The sequence below is a fragment of the Elgaria multicarinata genome, chromosome 3, assembly GCF_023053635.1.
Source record: "Elgaria multicarinata webbii isolate HBS135686 ecotype San Diego chromosome 3, rElgMul1.1.pri, whole genome shotgun sequence".
In the NCBI taxonomy this organism is placed as follows: Eukaryota; Metazoa; Chordata; class Lepidosauria; order Squamata; family Anguidae; genus Elgaria; species Elgaria multicarinata.
Genome location: NC_086173.1, coordinates 140,370,227 through 140,386,908, shown reverse-complemented (window position 1 = coordinate 140,386,908; position 16,682 = coordinate 140,370,227). Strand labels below are relative to the sequence as shown.

General features: G+C 44.0%; 1 protein-coding gene across 1 annotated transcript in view; it reads right to left on the bottom strand.

The window, feature by feature from the left end:
* FHIT (fragile histidine triad diadenosine triphosphatase) overlaps positions 1-4,626 on the bottom strand; it is an 866,513-nt gene extending 861,887 nt beyond the window's left edge. Inside the window, exon 1 of the mRNA XM_063123429.1 lies at positions 4,563-4,626. The gene's annotated coding sequence lies outside the window, so the exon portion shown is untranslated. The remainder of the gene's footprint in view (positions 1-4,562) is intronic.
* Positions 4,627-16,682: the final 12,056 nt, after the last annotated feature.

The window sequence follows — 16,682 nt, the reverse complement described above, 5'->3', positions numbered from 1 at the left end:
GATGGGTCCAATCATTCAGATGTGGACTTGTTTGGGCCTTTTCCTTGATTCTCTATGCAATGACCTTCACAACCATGTCTCTGCACTGAATATTTGTGACACGTTCAAGCTGATGTATCACCCAAAAAAAGTACTCAGGCGGGGAGGGGGGGGACATCTCCCCATTCCGTCATTTTCATGCTTAATCCCATTTGTTGCTTTTAATTTGCATTCTGCTGAATTTGATTTCTGTCTTTTCTTATTATTCAACAGACACACACAAAAAGCCCACCCAACAAACAACAACAAAAACCTCACCAGATGCTTTCAGAATGAATATGCAAACAAAGTAAGAATATAAATTAGCGAAGCAAAATAGCAGGTTATCGGAGTGTGGCATTCACATCTCTTCCCATTACATTCAAGAGTTAATTGCTGGGATCCGATTCTGAGTCTATGCCACGAACAGACATTTCCTGTCCAAATGAAAACTTTTTGACATCTGAACTGCGGCCTATTCGATCTAAGGGGCCACATCTTTTTTTCCATGACACATTACAAGATAATTTTAGAAAACTGACGCCCGAAAAGAACAATATGTCAGAAACAATTTATGACAAAAGATGTTCTCTTGGTATTTAGTGGGAGTAAATTATAGAAAGCACACGGGAATAAGATATCTTGAAACACCTCTGAGATAAACAACTGTCCCTATGTATCAAAGCGATTTGCTCTTGTTCCATCAGGTACATACCCTGCTGTCCCTTGAATAAAGGATTTGCTGTGAGTGGTAGCCCACAGAGAGAGAAAAGCTTTTCTGCACTAGCCAAAGGACAGTAGCTGGATTCTGCACTGTTGTCCAATAGTAAATATGGTTCAATTACTTTCTCAGATCTAGATTTCTGACTACAGCAATATTGGCTTAGTTCTAGCTCTAGCAAAGTGTTCCCTCGGGAGGTCTCCACTTGTAAAGTGATGGTGTATGTGTGTGAGTGTGGTGGTGGGAACTTGGACCAGGTTTTGGCATCATAGCTACTGCTCCACCACTGCTTTTTTCCCACTGCCGCCATACCTCTATGCTTTAACAGTGGTGGTGCCTTCAGGGGCTGATGATGGGGTGCAACCTTGGGGAGATTAAGAGGTCTGGACTGAGAGATGTGGAACTCTTTCTTTTCCTCATAGGCTAGAGGTTCCCCAATCATCCATCTCCATCAAGAGGGGGGAGCCACACCTTTGGACAGGGAGACAGTGTAGCAGGTGGTGGAAGGCCCTTCGAAGGTGGGAGAGATCTATGAGGCTTCTCCTCCTTTCTAGCAGTCGGATGGAAATCACACTAGACGACTATTTTTTCTTCCAAGATCATAGATATTCTTAGTATGAATAAGAACTAGGGGTGTGCACGGACCCCCCGCTCCGCTTCACTTGCAGATCCGCCATTTTTCGGATCGGGCCGCTCCGCCCTGCCCCCGCTCCGCCCACTTCCGCTCCGCTCCGCCCGGAGCTCCGTTTCCCCCCCCCATAGGCTTGCATTGAAAGCTAAAAAATTATACAACTTTTTTTCTGTTCAAGTTAGAAACCTCATGTTTGGCACCATGACACCTCATGGGGATATACACACGCATGCCAAGTTTCAAAGCAATCCCATCATCCCCTGATTTTTGGCGAATTTTTGAAAATCGGGCACCCCACACACAACATCCCTGCGAGGTGTGTTAAAAAACACGGGGAAAAGCCCGTTCAGATGAAGAAAGAGAAGTTTCCCAGAATCCCAAGTTACCTGTTTTGCCTATGCCCTCCTCCAACTTTGGGATCATCATGACCGGGAGCTGACTCTGCCCCTCAGCCCTTTGAAAAAGGTATTTTTCCCGCCGATTTTTTAAAAACTTCTAGCCCGCGACCCGTACGATGCAGAAAGTTGAGAGTGGTCTCAAAATGACCCCCATCCACGACTCTCTGTGCACAAGAATTTTCAGAATGATAGCTTAAACCCCCCCCCAGTTATCCCCGATTCTTTCCCTCAATGCAATCCTATGGGCGAAAAGCCGAAAACGCAGTTTGAGCCGCGCGGTTGACCCGATTTTCACAAAAATATAGCCCGCGACCCGTACGATGCAGAAAGTTGAGAGTGGTCTCAAAATGACCCCCATCCACGACTCTCTGTGCACAAGAATTTTCAGAATGATAGCTTAAACCCCCCCCCCAGTTATCCCCGATTCTTTCCCTCAATGCAATCCTATGGGCGAAAAGCCGAAAACGCAGTTTGAGCCGCGCGGTTGACCCGATTTTCACAAAAATATAGCCCGCGACCCGTACGATGCAGAAAGTTGAGAGTGGTCTCAAAATGACCCCCATCCACGACTCTCTGTGCACAAGTATTTTCAGAATGATAGCTTCAAAAACAACGTAGTTATGCGCGATTATTTGCCACAATGCAATCCTATGGCGAAATGTTTTCAAGATGGCGACTGGAGCGCTCCGCCTGAACTCGGAGCTCCGAAAAATGGCCGCTTCTCTTCGCCTTGCTTCTAGGGGGTCCGCGGTCCGCTCCTACTCCGCCTCTGGGTAAGGCGGAGCAGGCCAATCCTCTACTGCTTCTACACTCCTAATCGGAGCGGAGCACATCCCTAATAAGAACATAAGAAGTGCCATGCTAGATCAGACCAAGGGTCCATCTAGTATGAGAATTTTGTTCCTGTTTGCAAATCATGCGGACATGTCTTGTTCATGAGCAGGAGTGCAGTTCTTGGGGAATTTTCCCAATTTCCCAAACTTCTGTTCATGTTCAAGAGTGCACACTTGTGCAACTCCCCCCCCCAAATCTGCATTTTTGCACTTTAGTCTTTTGGGGAACATGTGGTTAAATGAGCTTCCATGAAGAATTCACAGAACCGCAATGGGCACAAACATTGTTTAGTCACCCATCCCCAGTTTTTAGTACTTCTGGCCCCTGGGAAGAAGAGGCCCAGTCAGAGTCTCCTATCTTCAAGGGAGCCGTCCACCAGCTCCTACATCCTCCTTCTGCCAGAAGGTGAAGCTTTTCTTCCTTTGTGAAAGAAAACACTATAATTGCTGACAGAGGGCTGAATGGGGAAAAGGTCTGGGTGGATCAGTCTATATCTGGCCTGTGTCAGTTCAATTGAAAATCAGTTCCATCCCGTTTTCTGTGAATTTAAAAACAAAATAAAAAAACCCATGAAAGCTCACATTTGAATTGTACATACGCTTTTCTTTTTGTTCGTAAAATACTCTTATGTCTGGAATAATGAGAGCTACACTGCAAAATTCAGACCACTGCGCAATCTGAAAGATAATCGTGTGCAGATTAAGCTGGTTCCCTTCAAAATGCAGTCCCAACAGCCTTCTCCAACATCCCTAGTGGGGAGCAAGTAAACCTGAGGTGGGGGAGTCCTGCTCAAGGTGGCGATGCCTGCCTCAGTTGTCCTCACAAGCATTTGAGCAGGGCTTCTCGCTCAGTTGAGCAGGACTACTTCCTTCATTCTGCTTTGAGGCATTTGAGCAGGGCCACGTCAACCTCGGCCTTGAATATTTGCCTCATTACTGGGCAGTGTCTTCTGACAAACCCTTGGGAGTGATCTGTCTGAGGCAACATGCTGATGGTGGGTGAGGCTGAAACCAGTGGTAGACAGGAGCCGAGCCCAAACTGTGTGGGGTCACCACTTACTCTTTCTGCCACCCCCTTCTCTCATCTGCCACCTTCCCTTTTTGTTTTCTTCCTTGCCCAGTGGTCTCCCAAGGGAGGTACAGATTGCTCTTCCCAGAGGTTTGAGCTGACGACTTTTGAAGTTATGCAGAGGGATGTGTGATATGAGGCTGAGGGCCACAGGTTGCCTAAAAGGCAGGGATTATAGGACCTAGCAGACAGGGATTGTTTCTTAGGCTGCTGCATTCTAGTTTAGGTGGGCAGAAAGTAGATCTCCAGATGTTTGAGAATTCAGCTCCCAGCATTTCTGATGAATGACCATGCTGACAACAGCTTCTGGAAGTTGAAGTTCTAAATATCTGGAGATCTATCTTCTGCCCACCCCTCTTTTAGTTGTCACCCTTAAAGCTGTTTTTATGTTGGCCTACATTTTGTACTTTTTGCATTTACAGCTAAATGGGGGGGGGGACAAGAGGGGAGGAACAGGGTGCTCCCTTCCTCTCAGAATATCCACTCCCTTTTAATTATTATTATTATTTATAAAACAAGGGTCCGCAGAGGTGGTCCAGCGACCTTTCAGCTTGCTGGTCCACCCACTTCCCTGCTTAGACTACTGTAATGTGCTCTTCATGGGGCTACCCTTGGAAAGCCTCCAGAAGCTGCCAGTTGTGCAAAATACGACAGAGAGCTGCTAACAGGTACACAGTATTGGGACATCTGTCCCAAAAGACCTGTGCTGCTTGGCAGTTGCTGTCCAGGGTCAATTCAAGATGTTGGTGTTAATCTTTAAAGTCCAGAAGGGCTCAGTAGTCCAAACAAACCTGGCTGTTTGGGCTGGTGAGAAACAACAATTTGACTAAAAATTCATGAAATTGAGCCAGTAATTCAAGGAGAAACATTGCAGTGAATTCCCCAGACCTACCTTTATTTTGCTGATTAATTGGCTGGTTTGCTGTTTCGACCCCGGCAAACAAGGAGTGCTTGAGGGCGTGGCTAACAGCGTGAGAAAGGACTCCTAGTAAGCGGAAGCATGCTTTGTCTGGTTGCCTAGGCATTAGCAAACCACACAGGAAAAGGTCGCTCAGCCTTATGTTCTCGCTGCAGCTGCTTCTGTCTGCAGGAGAGTTAAAACAGGCAAGTTGCTTTTCAGCATTGTCCAAGGCAGGCTGACAGACACAAGTGCCTGCAGTGCAAGGATTCAGAATCATCTCATTTACTCGGGAGCAAGATCCATGGGTTTGTATTACAGATCTTTTTATCAATACAATGTAATCATCTTTTTTTAATGTGAATGAGGTGTGGGGGAAAGAGTTTTCAAAGTGATACTGAACCAAACCATCCCTTAAATGATCTCTCTCTCTCTCTCTCTCTCTCTCTCTCTCTCATACACACACGCACACACGTGTACTGCAGCAGGGAGACATTTTACTAAATGTATTTATGTATATAAAACTACTGTTAAATTAATGGGACATCAGCTCCCTTCATTTTCTGTGCTAAAAATGAAGTAAATCTAGAAATGCACAAATACTATCCCAGAGCAGAGTGTGTGCAGAGTGTTTTTCTCTCAACTATTCAACCAAGGAGGCACAAGGACTCTTTGAACATGGTGAAAAAGGCACCCCAATATTCCACCACCCAATACTTCAGGAGGAGGAGGAACAACACTGAACTCCACTGCAAGATTGTCATGCACTACTCTCTCCCCCGCCCCCGACTTCCCAGCAATATGAGAATAACTAAGAGCACTGGTCTACTTTGCAAGGTTGATGTAACTATGCTCCCTCAGACACAGTGCCACCCCCTTCCTCAACCCCACCCCCTACAATAGGAGTATAAGATGAACATCAGTGTATTTCTACCAGGGTCATTTATAAAATGTTCACATACTTGGGGGGAGGGAGACTTTCTTTTCTTCTTTTTTGCATGAAATAAGAGTGGAATTTTAAAAGGGCATACAGTCCAGTTTTTGCTGCTATCTTTTATTTTGCCTTGGGTATGCTACTATCCAATCACAGCTACACTAAATTCTACATTCCTCAATTGTTTTTACACGACAGAAACAGTGTCTTTCTCTGTTACATTTGTATTCCACCTTTCATCCAAGGAGCCCAAGACAGCTTACATGACTCTCTTCCTCTCTATTTTATCCTCCCAGCAACCCTGTGAGGTAGGTTAGGCTGCAGATCAGTGACTGGCCCAAAGTCACCCAGGAAATTTCATAGTCAAGCGGAGCCTAGAATCTAGGTCTCCCAATCCAACATTTTAACCATGACACCATACTGGTACACAGATTTAAAATTATCCAGGAAGTCTTTTCTACAGACAGCTGGTTTGTCACCCTCTATCTCTCTTTAAATCTCAATGGATTTCTGCTCCCTTCATGTCTATCATAGCTGCTGTGCCTTCACCCATTGACTAAAAACACTGAAAGGCAGGAGCAGTCCAATTTCTCATAAAACAATTGGGCAGAATAAAGCATGCACACTCTGACTTGTTCCTCTGGTTCTAGAAGGGCTAGGGCAGGTGTGCACAACCTGCAGTCTCCCCAGGGCCCCCTGCAGGGCCCTGTCCTTTGCCCCCACTGCTGACAAATTCTCCCCACCGGCACTCTCCTCTCCCTCCCACAGAGATCCTAAAACAGATCACTCCTTACCTGTTGCTTCTAGTAGCAAGGAAAGAGCAATTTATATCATGATCTCTGGTGTCTACGCGCGTGCGCACACACACCTTCACATGTGGCCCTCAGTGCTGAAAAGCTTTTCAACTCCTGGCCTTTTAAAATGAAAGCTGGGAATGTGGGCCAGCAGCTAATGGTACTAAAGGGCACCAGGTGGCATGGCTAGAATCTGGGGAAAAGCCAGCCAACACCCACCCCACCACCAAGGAGCAGCAAACATATTTTTCCATTATAGCAGCCATTCTTTCTTTTGCTTCCTTTTTTGAGCTTAACTTCTACACCCCACCCACCCCAAGAGAAAAAGGTGAATCCAGGCAGCAAACTTTGAGACGGGTGAAACAGTAGTGAATCACTTCTTGTTATTTTGGGCCAGCCCTACAAGGTTGGACATTGCCAAATGATCCCCTGATTATCAGCTTCATGAGTTCAGATGCCACTGCCTGCTGGCTCATCCTAAAGGGCACGTGCAGAGAGCTGAAGGCAGGGCCAAACCAAGACATTTTGCTCGCTGAGGCAGAGCAGAAAATGTCCCCACCCCAAGCCAAAGTGTATAGCACCCAAGGCCAGCTTATTTATTTTGGCACCTGAGCCGGAAAATCCCACAAGAACCTCTCTCCCTTCCTGTCATTAAAAATACAGCTAGTAAATGTGCTGCTCTTTCATAACTCCCAAAATTTGCTGCCTGAGGCGCCTACATTAGTCTATAAAATGGGAGGGACAGGGCTGGCTGAATGCAAGTGGGAGCGGGGAGAAACGTTCTAACAATTTGTCTTATACAGGGACTGTTCAGACAACATGCTAAGCCATGGCTTTGCAGCAAATGCTTAGTGAATGTGTTTAAACCATGGTTCTGTAGCCACCATAGTTAGGAGTGGTTCACATGACACACTAAGCTATAATGTTTAGCTGAAAAAAACACGTAGCATGTTGTTTGAACAACGTCATTGAGTTTGACCACCAATTCACTTAGACCAGTATTGTCCCTATTCAAAAGTCTGAAACAAGGGTCTTACCAACACCTGGCAACTGAAATCCTTACAAAGCTTTCCTTTCCATTCCTGACACTGGGCAGCCTCCTGGACTTAACACTGACATGGGTGCCAACTGCATGATGCTCGCAGTGTTAACGTACCCACTATACTCATTGCATTGGAATCAGACTTGTTCAGACTTAAAAGTGACCCACTGGAATCATTGGGACTTAGGTTAATCATGACTAACTTAAATCCCACTGATTTCAGTAGGCTTCCTCTAAGTTTGACTCCAGCCCATTCTATCCAGCTCCTTCAAATTCCTTTTGAACTCTTCACTGGTCACCTGACACTCTGAAGTAGTTCCTTCCCATCCCAATCTAAGATAAATCACTCCTTAATTTAGCCACCTGCAAGACTTCCAGTCTCAAGATCCAGAATAAATATTTTGGTGGAAAACATTTTCTGAATAGATGAAGCTGCCTTGTATGGAATCAGACCATTCACCATCTAGCCCAATTCTGTGTATGCTGACTAGAGCTGTGTGCAAGTGGCCTCCACTCTATTTGTGGGTAGAGAAATTGGCGGGGGTGGGGGGACGGACAATTTCACTGAATTTCACCAGGGGGGAGAGAAATTCTCCCAACAATTTCTCACAGGTAGGCATCATCATTGGCAAGTGTTGTAGAACAGCTTCATTCTCCCCCGCCCACCCCAACTAAGGGCTTTTGGTTTTCTGCAGAGCCACTGCAACAGCATCAACTGTGCCAGCAGCCCAGTCCCCATTTTGCATTCTCCACAACACCCCCATATGGCTACAGTTGCTCCTCCTCCCCTACAGCCAGAGTTAGGCTATCAACAAGCAGCCAACTCACCCCAGTCTGAGGAACATTTCTTTATAAGAGGCCAGGAGGCAGAGTTGGCTGAGGAAGGGGAATGTCTAAGCCTGTCTCCTAAGCAATGCCAGTGGCTGAAAAGGAGAGAAGAAAAACAACCAGTCAGGCAGAGTTCGCACCTCCAAGTTAAATTTTCCTGAAGGCCTAGATTAATAAGTGAGGAACTCTAGTTGACCCACACCCACATAAAAGCTGGCACACAGGCAAAAGAGGTTTGTGGCTGCAACATCTATGATCCAGGACACTCCTTTGCTGAGACCTCTCTTGAATCCTAAACTATTGCATGCTTTGAATCCCGTGCCTTCGGGCCCTGTTTTGGATTATAGTGTTGGGTTATAGAGACCTGTTTCTGGCTCCTGTTTAGAGTTTATTTGAACTTGGGCTCACTAAGGACTCTGATCCAAGGTCTCTGCTGAGCTGCCTGTGTTTTGCGTCCTACTGTTTTAAAGGACTTCACTGTTTCTTTAACACATCTTAGGTTGCTGATGTTGCGAGTCCTCCATTTGAAAGTGTGCTCTGATATGAAGATAAAGAACCATATTAAGAAAGCTAAGCAAGGGTCATGAAGTTGCCATCAACCTGGAGAGCAGGCACATTATTTGCTGATGTATTTCCTCCTTGGGGGCAATACTTTAGTGACCATACCAATGCAACAACACAAGGATTATTTCATCAGGAAGAAATTCAAAACCACTGAGGAGTATTGTGAATAATATTGCAACCCCATGGATGAGAGAATCATGTGAGTCAATATCATACTTCGAAGAGATGTGAGATTGAACGAAAGGAAAATAGCTCCCCACAACCTTCTCTCTCTCTCTCTCTCTCTCTCTGTATCAAGGGGCCCACAACAAAGGGCTTAAGTGGAACAATTTTATACTACTTATTGTGAAAGTTGTCACCAGGCCATGAACTGGAACAAAGGGGTCCCAGTGAAAGCCTATTACTAGCACAGTAGCAAATGGAATTATAAATGGGAAAAGGCTGCCATTAAAAAGCTAACATAGGGAAAAATAAATCTTTCTGTTGCAAAATATGATGCCTCATTCTTAAATCTCTCATGCCTGCCTGACAATGGAGCTCATTTAACCTCCTTAGAAATCAGAAAATATTGCAACTGTACAAAAGCTACACAAAACCATGCTAACTAATACTTTGTACTCTGCAGTGAGGGGCCAGGCTTATGACGTGCAGAACCTCCAGCAACTTTTGTCAGGGCAAAGTGAATTTGTAAGCATAATCGCACAATGGCAATGACAGACGCTAAATCATTGTCTGTGGTGTTTTTTGGGTGTTTTTTTTTCCCTTTTCAAAACAATGTGAAATAATGAGCTGTAATTTGATCTGTATTTTCTGCGTCTGTTGACAAGTCAGACCATGCAATCCTTCTCCCACCCCCTGCCCACCCCCAAACCATTCCATTGACTCAGGGATGAAAATTGGGCCAGAAGTTGCTGAGTATACAACAACCAACCTACTTTATAGTACAATCCTTCAGCATCTGCAGACACCAAACAAGTGTTCGCCAAACTTTCCCACAAAAGAGATTTTCAATGTAAGCATGAACATCTAGGATTTTGTTGTTAATCTGCTACTAGATTTTCTGATGTCATAATCATAGTCATAATCATAGTTCCATTAACCTATGACTTGTTTGGGTTCACATGTCACAATAACACCCTATGAATGGGCAATCATAGGTTGTTAATTAAAACCAGAAGTGAGGAGTGTGTCAGAAGCAGTGTGAGCAGCTCACTCCTGCTCACGTCTGCCAATTTGTGAATTAAACAACACACAAATTGTCATTATCTACAAACCACATCAGTAACTGGCCTAAGGTCAGAGCCAAATATGTATTTGAACCCAGGGTCTCCCCAGTTGTAGTCAGACACCATAACCTCTAAACCAGACTGGCTCTAATATAACTATGTATAGTCACAGGGGTCAGTTCAATATAGAATGGCTTTCAAAAAGCTGAGCTCAATTGAGATTGCCAATTATGTGGCCATATGTTGGGGAAAAATGATCTTTTCACATGTTGCTGTTTGATCAGTTGGACTCATACGCAGTCTCTTAACGTCACTGCCATAACTCTCCTTTCAAGAGCAAGCCTTAAGCACAGATAATGCCATTCATTAGGGGGATAAGGCAGACACAGTGGAGCCACACCTTTAATCAATTTTGTTGTTTATGCTTGAAGTTCTTGTTGCAAGATTTTAAAAATGTGGCATCTGGATGAGCTCACCAGTGGCTCATTATTAGCATTACTTTGTAAGATGCGATCTGATAAGCTATTAAAGTGTATGGGTGAAGCTACGATTTGTTCGTGCGGTTTCCTCTCCTTCCTTTTGTTTGTATAAGTGTCAAATCAAAAAATATACTAACAGCACAACCCGATATGTGTGTCTGCAGAGTCCCTATGCATTTACAACTTGTATGTGTATTGGCTAAGGATGGACCATTCAAGCCTGTAATGTTGCGTAAATGACCCCTTTGCAACTACCACTTGTGTTATATCAGATTTCCGGAAATCCCAAGCCATCAGTTTTATGCAAAATGGCAGCTCACTGAGGGGGTGGGCAGTTCCGCAGTGCTTGTTGGCTGTTTGCCAGGCTGTCCAATGGCAAGCAGAGGTGGACAGAGGCACAGCGAGTACCTGGAGAAACTGGATGGAGGTGAGTCCATCCACCCCTAGATTTCTTCCAGTCTATATTTCTAAGTGAATGGACCAGATCCGCACTTCCCAGACTAATGTACAGATTGGAATTCAGTTTTTGATCAGGTGTTGCACTTCTCCGAATTTTGTGATGCAGTTCTTGGCTCAGAAAATGCATACAATACTGCATATTTCATGGTAAAATATGTTTAGAAATGCATACTTTGAGAGAACATACTTTTAGAAGTATGTAGTTTGTGAGAAAACACTTTAAAATATGTATTTAATTACAAATTTCCATGCAGATTATGGAACAGAATGGATTTACGAAAGAATAGAGACTTGAGGTAATGGCCAAGACTGGAATAAATAAGACTGAGCCAGCCATCCTTGCATAGGCTCATCTGTGCCACTGGAAAGTCAGATTTTGCTTGTGTAGAGGGCTCCAACAGTAACCGGCCAAACAACGTTTCCTATCATTACTACTTGTTCCTGCAAAAGCTGCATTCCTGATCCTATGTTCAGTTCACACTGGCTAACAATGAAAAACAAGGGAGCATCTCAGAATATGACCTATGAACCAGGGATGGCACAGCAGGTGTTCAGGCTTCCTTGTCAGGCAACACGATGCAGAGAAAGCGTTCCCTGGGGGTAGAAGCTCTGCAAACCCACCAATTTAATCCTACAGATACATCAACCAATAATACCTACTTTGAAGCAAGTCTAACTAAATTGAAGGGGGCTTACTCCCAGGTAATTGGGTATAGGTTTATAGCCTTAACGTCCTGCTAGACGAGTGCAATGTTCCAAAAATCGCTGCATTTACTCATAAAATAGCTATGGAGCCATTGTTTCCAGCACTGCGCCACTCCCTTTTCACTTATTAACCTTGATAGTAAAGCTTGATCAAAGCTTATAGCCTGTGGGCTTTAAATGTATTTACCAAATTCAATAAACTATGACCTATATATACATACATCCAGGCCCATACTAATGTAAAACTATTGAACCTAGTGCATTATAAAGCCTCTTATCATGATACATGTTTACAGCTTCAGCTCAGTTCTCTTTAACTTTTTTTTTTTTTTTAGGATTTGCTCTTTCCACCAGGCTCAGAAGAAGAGAAAACATTATATGCTGCTTTTTCCTTGATATATCAAGCAGAACGGGCTTTTCCTCCCAATAGGAAATTCACTTCGGAATTATCAAAGGGCAGCTGGGACTACATCGTAGAAAATGTATTGTCCATGTTACTTCTATAATCTGGAATCTAAAATTGTTGATTCATGCACAGATAGATGAATAAAGTAGGTTCCAGAATGACAGAAAATAGAGGATAATGATTCTGCCTCCAGGGCAATTTTGAGTTTTATGCTGACGAGTGATTATGTCAAAAGGCTGGTATCACTGAAAGGCCTACCGCCCATGGCAACAATCTAAAATGGAATATATTGTTTCCTTTGGATACTACAGGGTTTGAGACTTTTTCTTAATTCAAAAAAGCTAAGGCTGCAATCCTACACACACTTAGCTGGGAGTGAGCCCCACTGAAATCTATCCAGCTTGCTTCTCAGTAGAGATTATATTTGCCCATTCCAGGCAGAGGGCTTTGAGTGCATAGCTCTTACAATTCTGGGTTTTAATGCCTATATATTCAACCATGTTTGTTATGCTGAATTAGGGTTGCCATCTCTTCTTTTTTTTTTCCTGAGAGGTGCTTCATATTCAATAGCTACATTGACAGGGGGGTACAACGTAGTGTTCTCCATGCTAGGAATAGCTGTCCCTATTGAATTGGGCCTGTGCAGATGGGTGACAGTTCTATGCAGCTCATTTTTTATAAGAATTTACCAAAATACACAACATTTCTTCATAAACTGGACAGAATATGCGGGAGACTGCGAAAGTGGCAGGTTCATCCATCCCTAGGGAGAGTATCATCAGAGAGACACCAGAGAGGAGACACATTGAAGTATGAACAAGAATAAACTGAGTTCCATTTTTTGCTCACTAACATAAGAACATAGGAAGCTGCCTTATTCTGAGTCAGTCCAATCTAGCCCAGTATTATCAACACCAACATTAGTAAATAAATATGATACCCATGGTTTAAAGCAGGATTGGAAGAAAGAATTGGAGTGTCCTAATTTGCCTAATCAATGGATTGTTGTCTTAGGCCACAGCTAGACCTAAGGTTTATCCTGGGATCATCCAGGGTTCGCCCCTGCCTGAGCACTGGATCCCCTGTGTGTCACCTACATGAACAGGTTTGACCCCTGGACGATCCAGGGATAAACCTGAGGTCTAGCTATGGCCTAAGTGTCTCTGTCTGGAGCTTCTATGGATCTTAGGCTACGTCTCATTCAGTAAAAAAAAAATCTTGATTCAGGTTTATTGGACTCTGCAACACCTTTGCAATAAGGGTCTGTCTAACTTACACAACTGCTGGAGATGTGATGCACCTAATGCTTCTCTAACTCACATATTTTGGCAATGCCCAGTAGTTGTCCCCTTTTGGGAGGAGGTTATAATAAGGAGAAACTTTGTATTGAAACAATCTTTAATGTGGAAGGATGTGCATGTCCTCCTAAACTACCTACCAGTTTGTTGGAAGCTAACACATGGTAAGCACAAATGGATTTTCAGAGCCCTTATGACCGCTAAAAGACTTATATTATCACATTGGAAGGATACATGCTCACCTCCAATAACTGAGGACTTTACAAGGCTCTCAACATTTGAATGAGTGTTACATAGGCATAACTTGTGACCAGATATGTATATGGATATTTGGTCTGCTTTTCTTGAAACCTATGCATAAATCTCTTCCTCTCCCCCTTTTTTAATTAATGGTATATCTGATGAAAAATGAGGACATTCCTGTATATGTAAGTATTTTCTTTTTCTTCTCAGAATGTTTTGTTTTGTGGTTCTGTTTTGTTGATATTCACAATAAAAAGATATATATATATATATATATATATATATATATATATTTAAAAAAGACACTGACAGGAAGCATTTCTCCAGGGTTCAGGCAGGAGTTTTTTCTCTCCTATGTGGAGATGTGGGGGACTGGATCTGGAAACTTCTACATGCAAAGCATGTGCTCCCTACCACTGAGCTATGGCCCCTTCCTTAATAATACTATACAACTGAATACTGTGCAATTGCTACTATACATTAACACTATACAATTGAAAATGTCTCTGGCTAAGGTCTAGAATTTAAGAAGGCATCTAATCGAAGGGGTACAAGTGATGAACAGTACACTTAAGTGGTCAAATTACATTTACTCTCAAAAATAATTGCAGTCTACGTCTGATTTGAATTTGCCTTCTCAGATTTTCTAGACATTGGTTCTTGTTATGCCACGTCCTACTAGATGAGAAAACTTTTTAGTATCCAATATTTTCTCATCATGAAAGTACTTTGGCATCAAACAACACTGAGGCGTTTCTGAAACTTCTTGTTGAGAAACTGGAAAAGGTTGAGCTAGCATCTCTGAGTTCCTGGATGTGTCTACATTTGTAACATAAATAAGCGAAGACACTTTGGTTACTTTTTGCCAGCTTTCCTGAAGTTCCTGGCTCAGGTGTTGGTCTGCGTGAGCACTGAGCGCGTCCGCCTGGGTCTGTGAAGGCGAGACATGGGCGTTCCACTGTACTCACGGATCCAGTCAGATGCTCACGATAACCCTACTAATGGGTTTGTTGCTCATTCAAAAATGAAAAATTGTAGATATGGACCAAGCCCCAGCCTCCTGCCCAGGTTAAGTGAACTGCGCCTTTGGAAAGAGGCTGTAGCTCAGTGGGAAAACAGATGTGTCGTATAGCGAAGGTCACAGATTTAACCATTGGCATGTACAGTTAAAGGCTTTTGGGTAGCAAAGCAGGGACTTTGTTCTCTGAGACTTTGGGGGATGACTGCCAGTCAAAGTAGACAATACTGGGCTAATTGGATCAATGGTGCTACTTGGTATGAGCAGGGGCAGCAAGACATTGCACCACCCGAGGCAGGAGGACTCAGTGTTGTCTCACCACACCTCCTACTGCCTTTTTTTGCAGCAGTGCCACAGGTGGTCTTGCCCATCAATGCTTCACTCTGAGGAAGGTGTCCTTCCTCAGAGCAAGGCATTGTGGATGAGGTTGCTCAGAGATTGTCTGTGCTGGCAGCTTTCTGCAACAATAAGTAGCTGCTGACTAAACAGGCAGGACAGCAGGCAGGGAAACACAAAGGCAGTGGATAAAGGAGGGGGAAAGATGCCTGCAGCTGGAAGGGTGGTGGGGGCTGGACCTGATCTGCTGTTCCCCATCTGCCACCTGAAGCAAGAGTCTCACCTTGCTTCATATGAAAGCCACCCCAGAAAATGAAGTCAGCTTCATATGACGCCAGTGGCAGATTTCATGGTATTAACTTTACAGGGAAGGGGGACCTGAATTGAGTCCCAGTTCTGTCTTCTTCCTTCACAGAGTGTCAAATGCTTTGATGATGATGCTTCTATGGACAGCACTAAGGTGTGGTAAGAGATCCCTTGACTGAGCCTATGGGTTTCCTCTTTCCTCCTCCTCAAAGCCAGTTCTGCACTACAGTGAGGTTCTCTTTGAGGCCAAGAGGGCACATCAGTATTAACGCAATGGAACAGCAACTTCCTAAGGTCTCCAGCATCATTACCCTGCTGTATTACAAGGGGAGAAGAGCTCTGGGAATAGACATTATAAAAGGAAAAGGATGGCAACAAGTTAAACCATGCTATGTAACGTCATGTTTAGGCAAATGACACTCCAACTACTATACACACTTCTTCCTTATGGTCACTTATGCTACTCACTAAAGGAATGGAGCCCAATTTTTTGAGGTTTTTTCTTTTCTTTTCTTCGTGCAACAAAGCTGTCAGTAGGGGGTAGACAGAAATCTTTGAGGTCCAAGTCATGTGGTTATATAGAAATAACCCACCTAGCTCCCCTTCAGTAAATGTGCCAACTGGATAATCAAGTCTTTCACAATGTTTGCCATATGCTCAGAATTATTATTTCATTTTTTCATAAAAAGGATTGCAGGGGGAGTGGGAGATCAATGTGAACAAACTGCTGAGCTATCATATGTGCTGTGCTTTCAGAACAGAGAAATTCTTCTGAAGAGAATATGGAAAGAGCCATCTTTCAGGAGCCAAGAGAGTTTGGCTCCATCCATTTATGGTACCAGCACAATTGTTCTGAAGTATGCCAGCATCAAACCAAACAACTATAAAGACTAAAACAACAAACATTCCCCTAGCATGTTGGACATCTAACAGATTACTGGGAAGGAAGAATAGTTTTATTCCAAATACTCAGAGAAGGAGAGAGGGGGTGCTTTCCACTGAAATCCACCCACAGGTATTCAGAAGAGACCAAAAACAGACAACAGAGTGCCTTTTACCATCTTCGGCTGGTTTGCCAACTACGGCCTCTCCTGGACAGGGATAGCTTGGCCACGGTGGTACAGGCATTGGTAACCTCAAGATTGGATTACTGCAACGCGCTCTATGTGGGGCTGCCCTTGAAGCTGCTCCAGAAGCTGGAGCTAGTGCAGAATGCTGCAGCTCGGCAGTTGTCTAGAGCTGCCCCTTTCCAGCATGTAACACCTCTGCTGAGGGAACTGCACTGGCTGCCTGTTCGCTACCGGGTTTAAAGTTCTTGTACTTGTGTACAAAGCCCTAAACAACTTGGGGCCGGGATATCTGAGAGAACGCCTGTGGCAATGCCCACCTTTTTGTCCCTTAGGTATGTCTGGATTTGTAAGTCTAGCTAGTGTGGAATATTTGACTGAGTGGGTGTGGCTAGTGATGCTGTGAGAA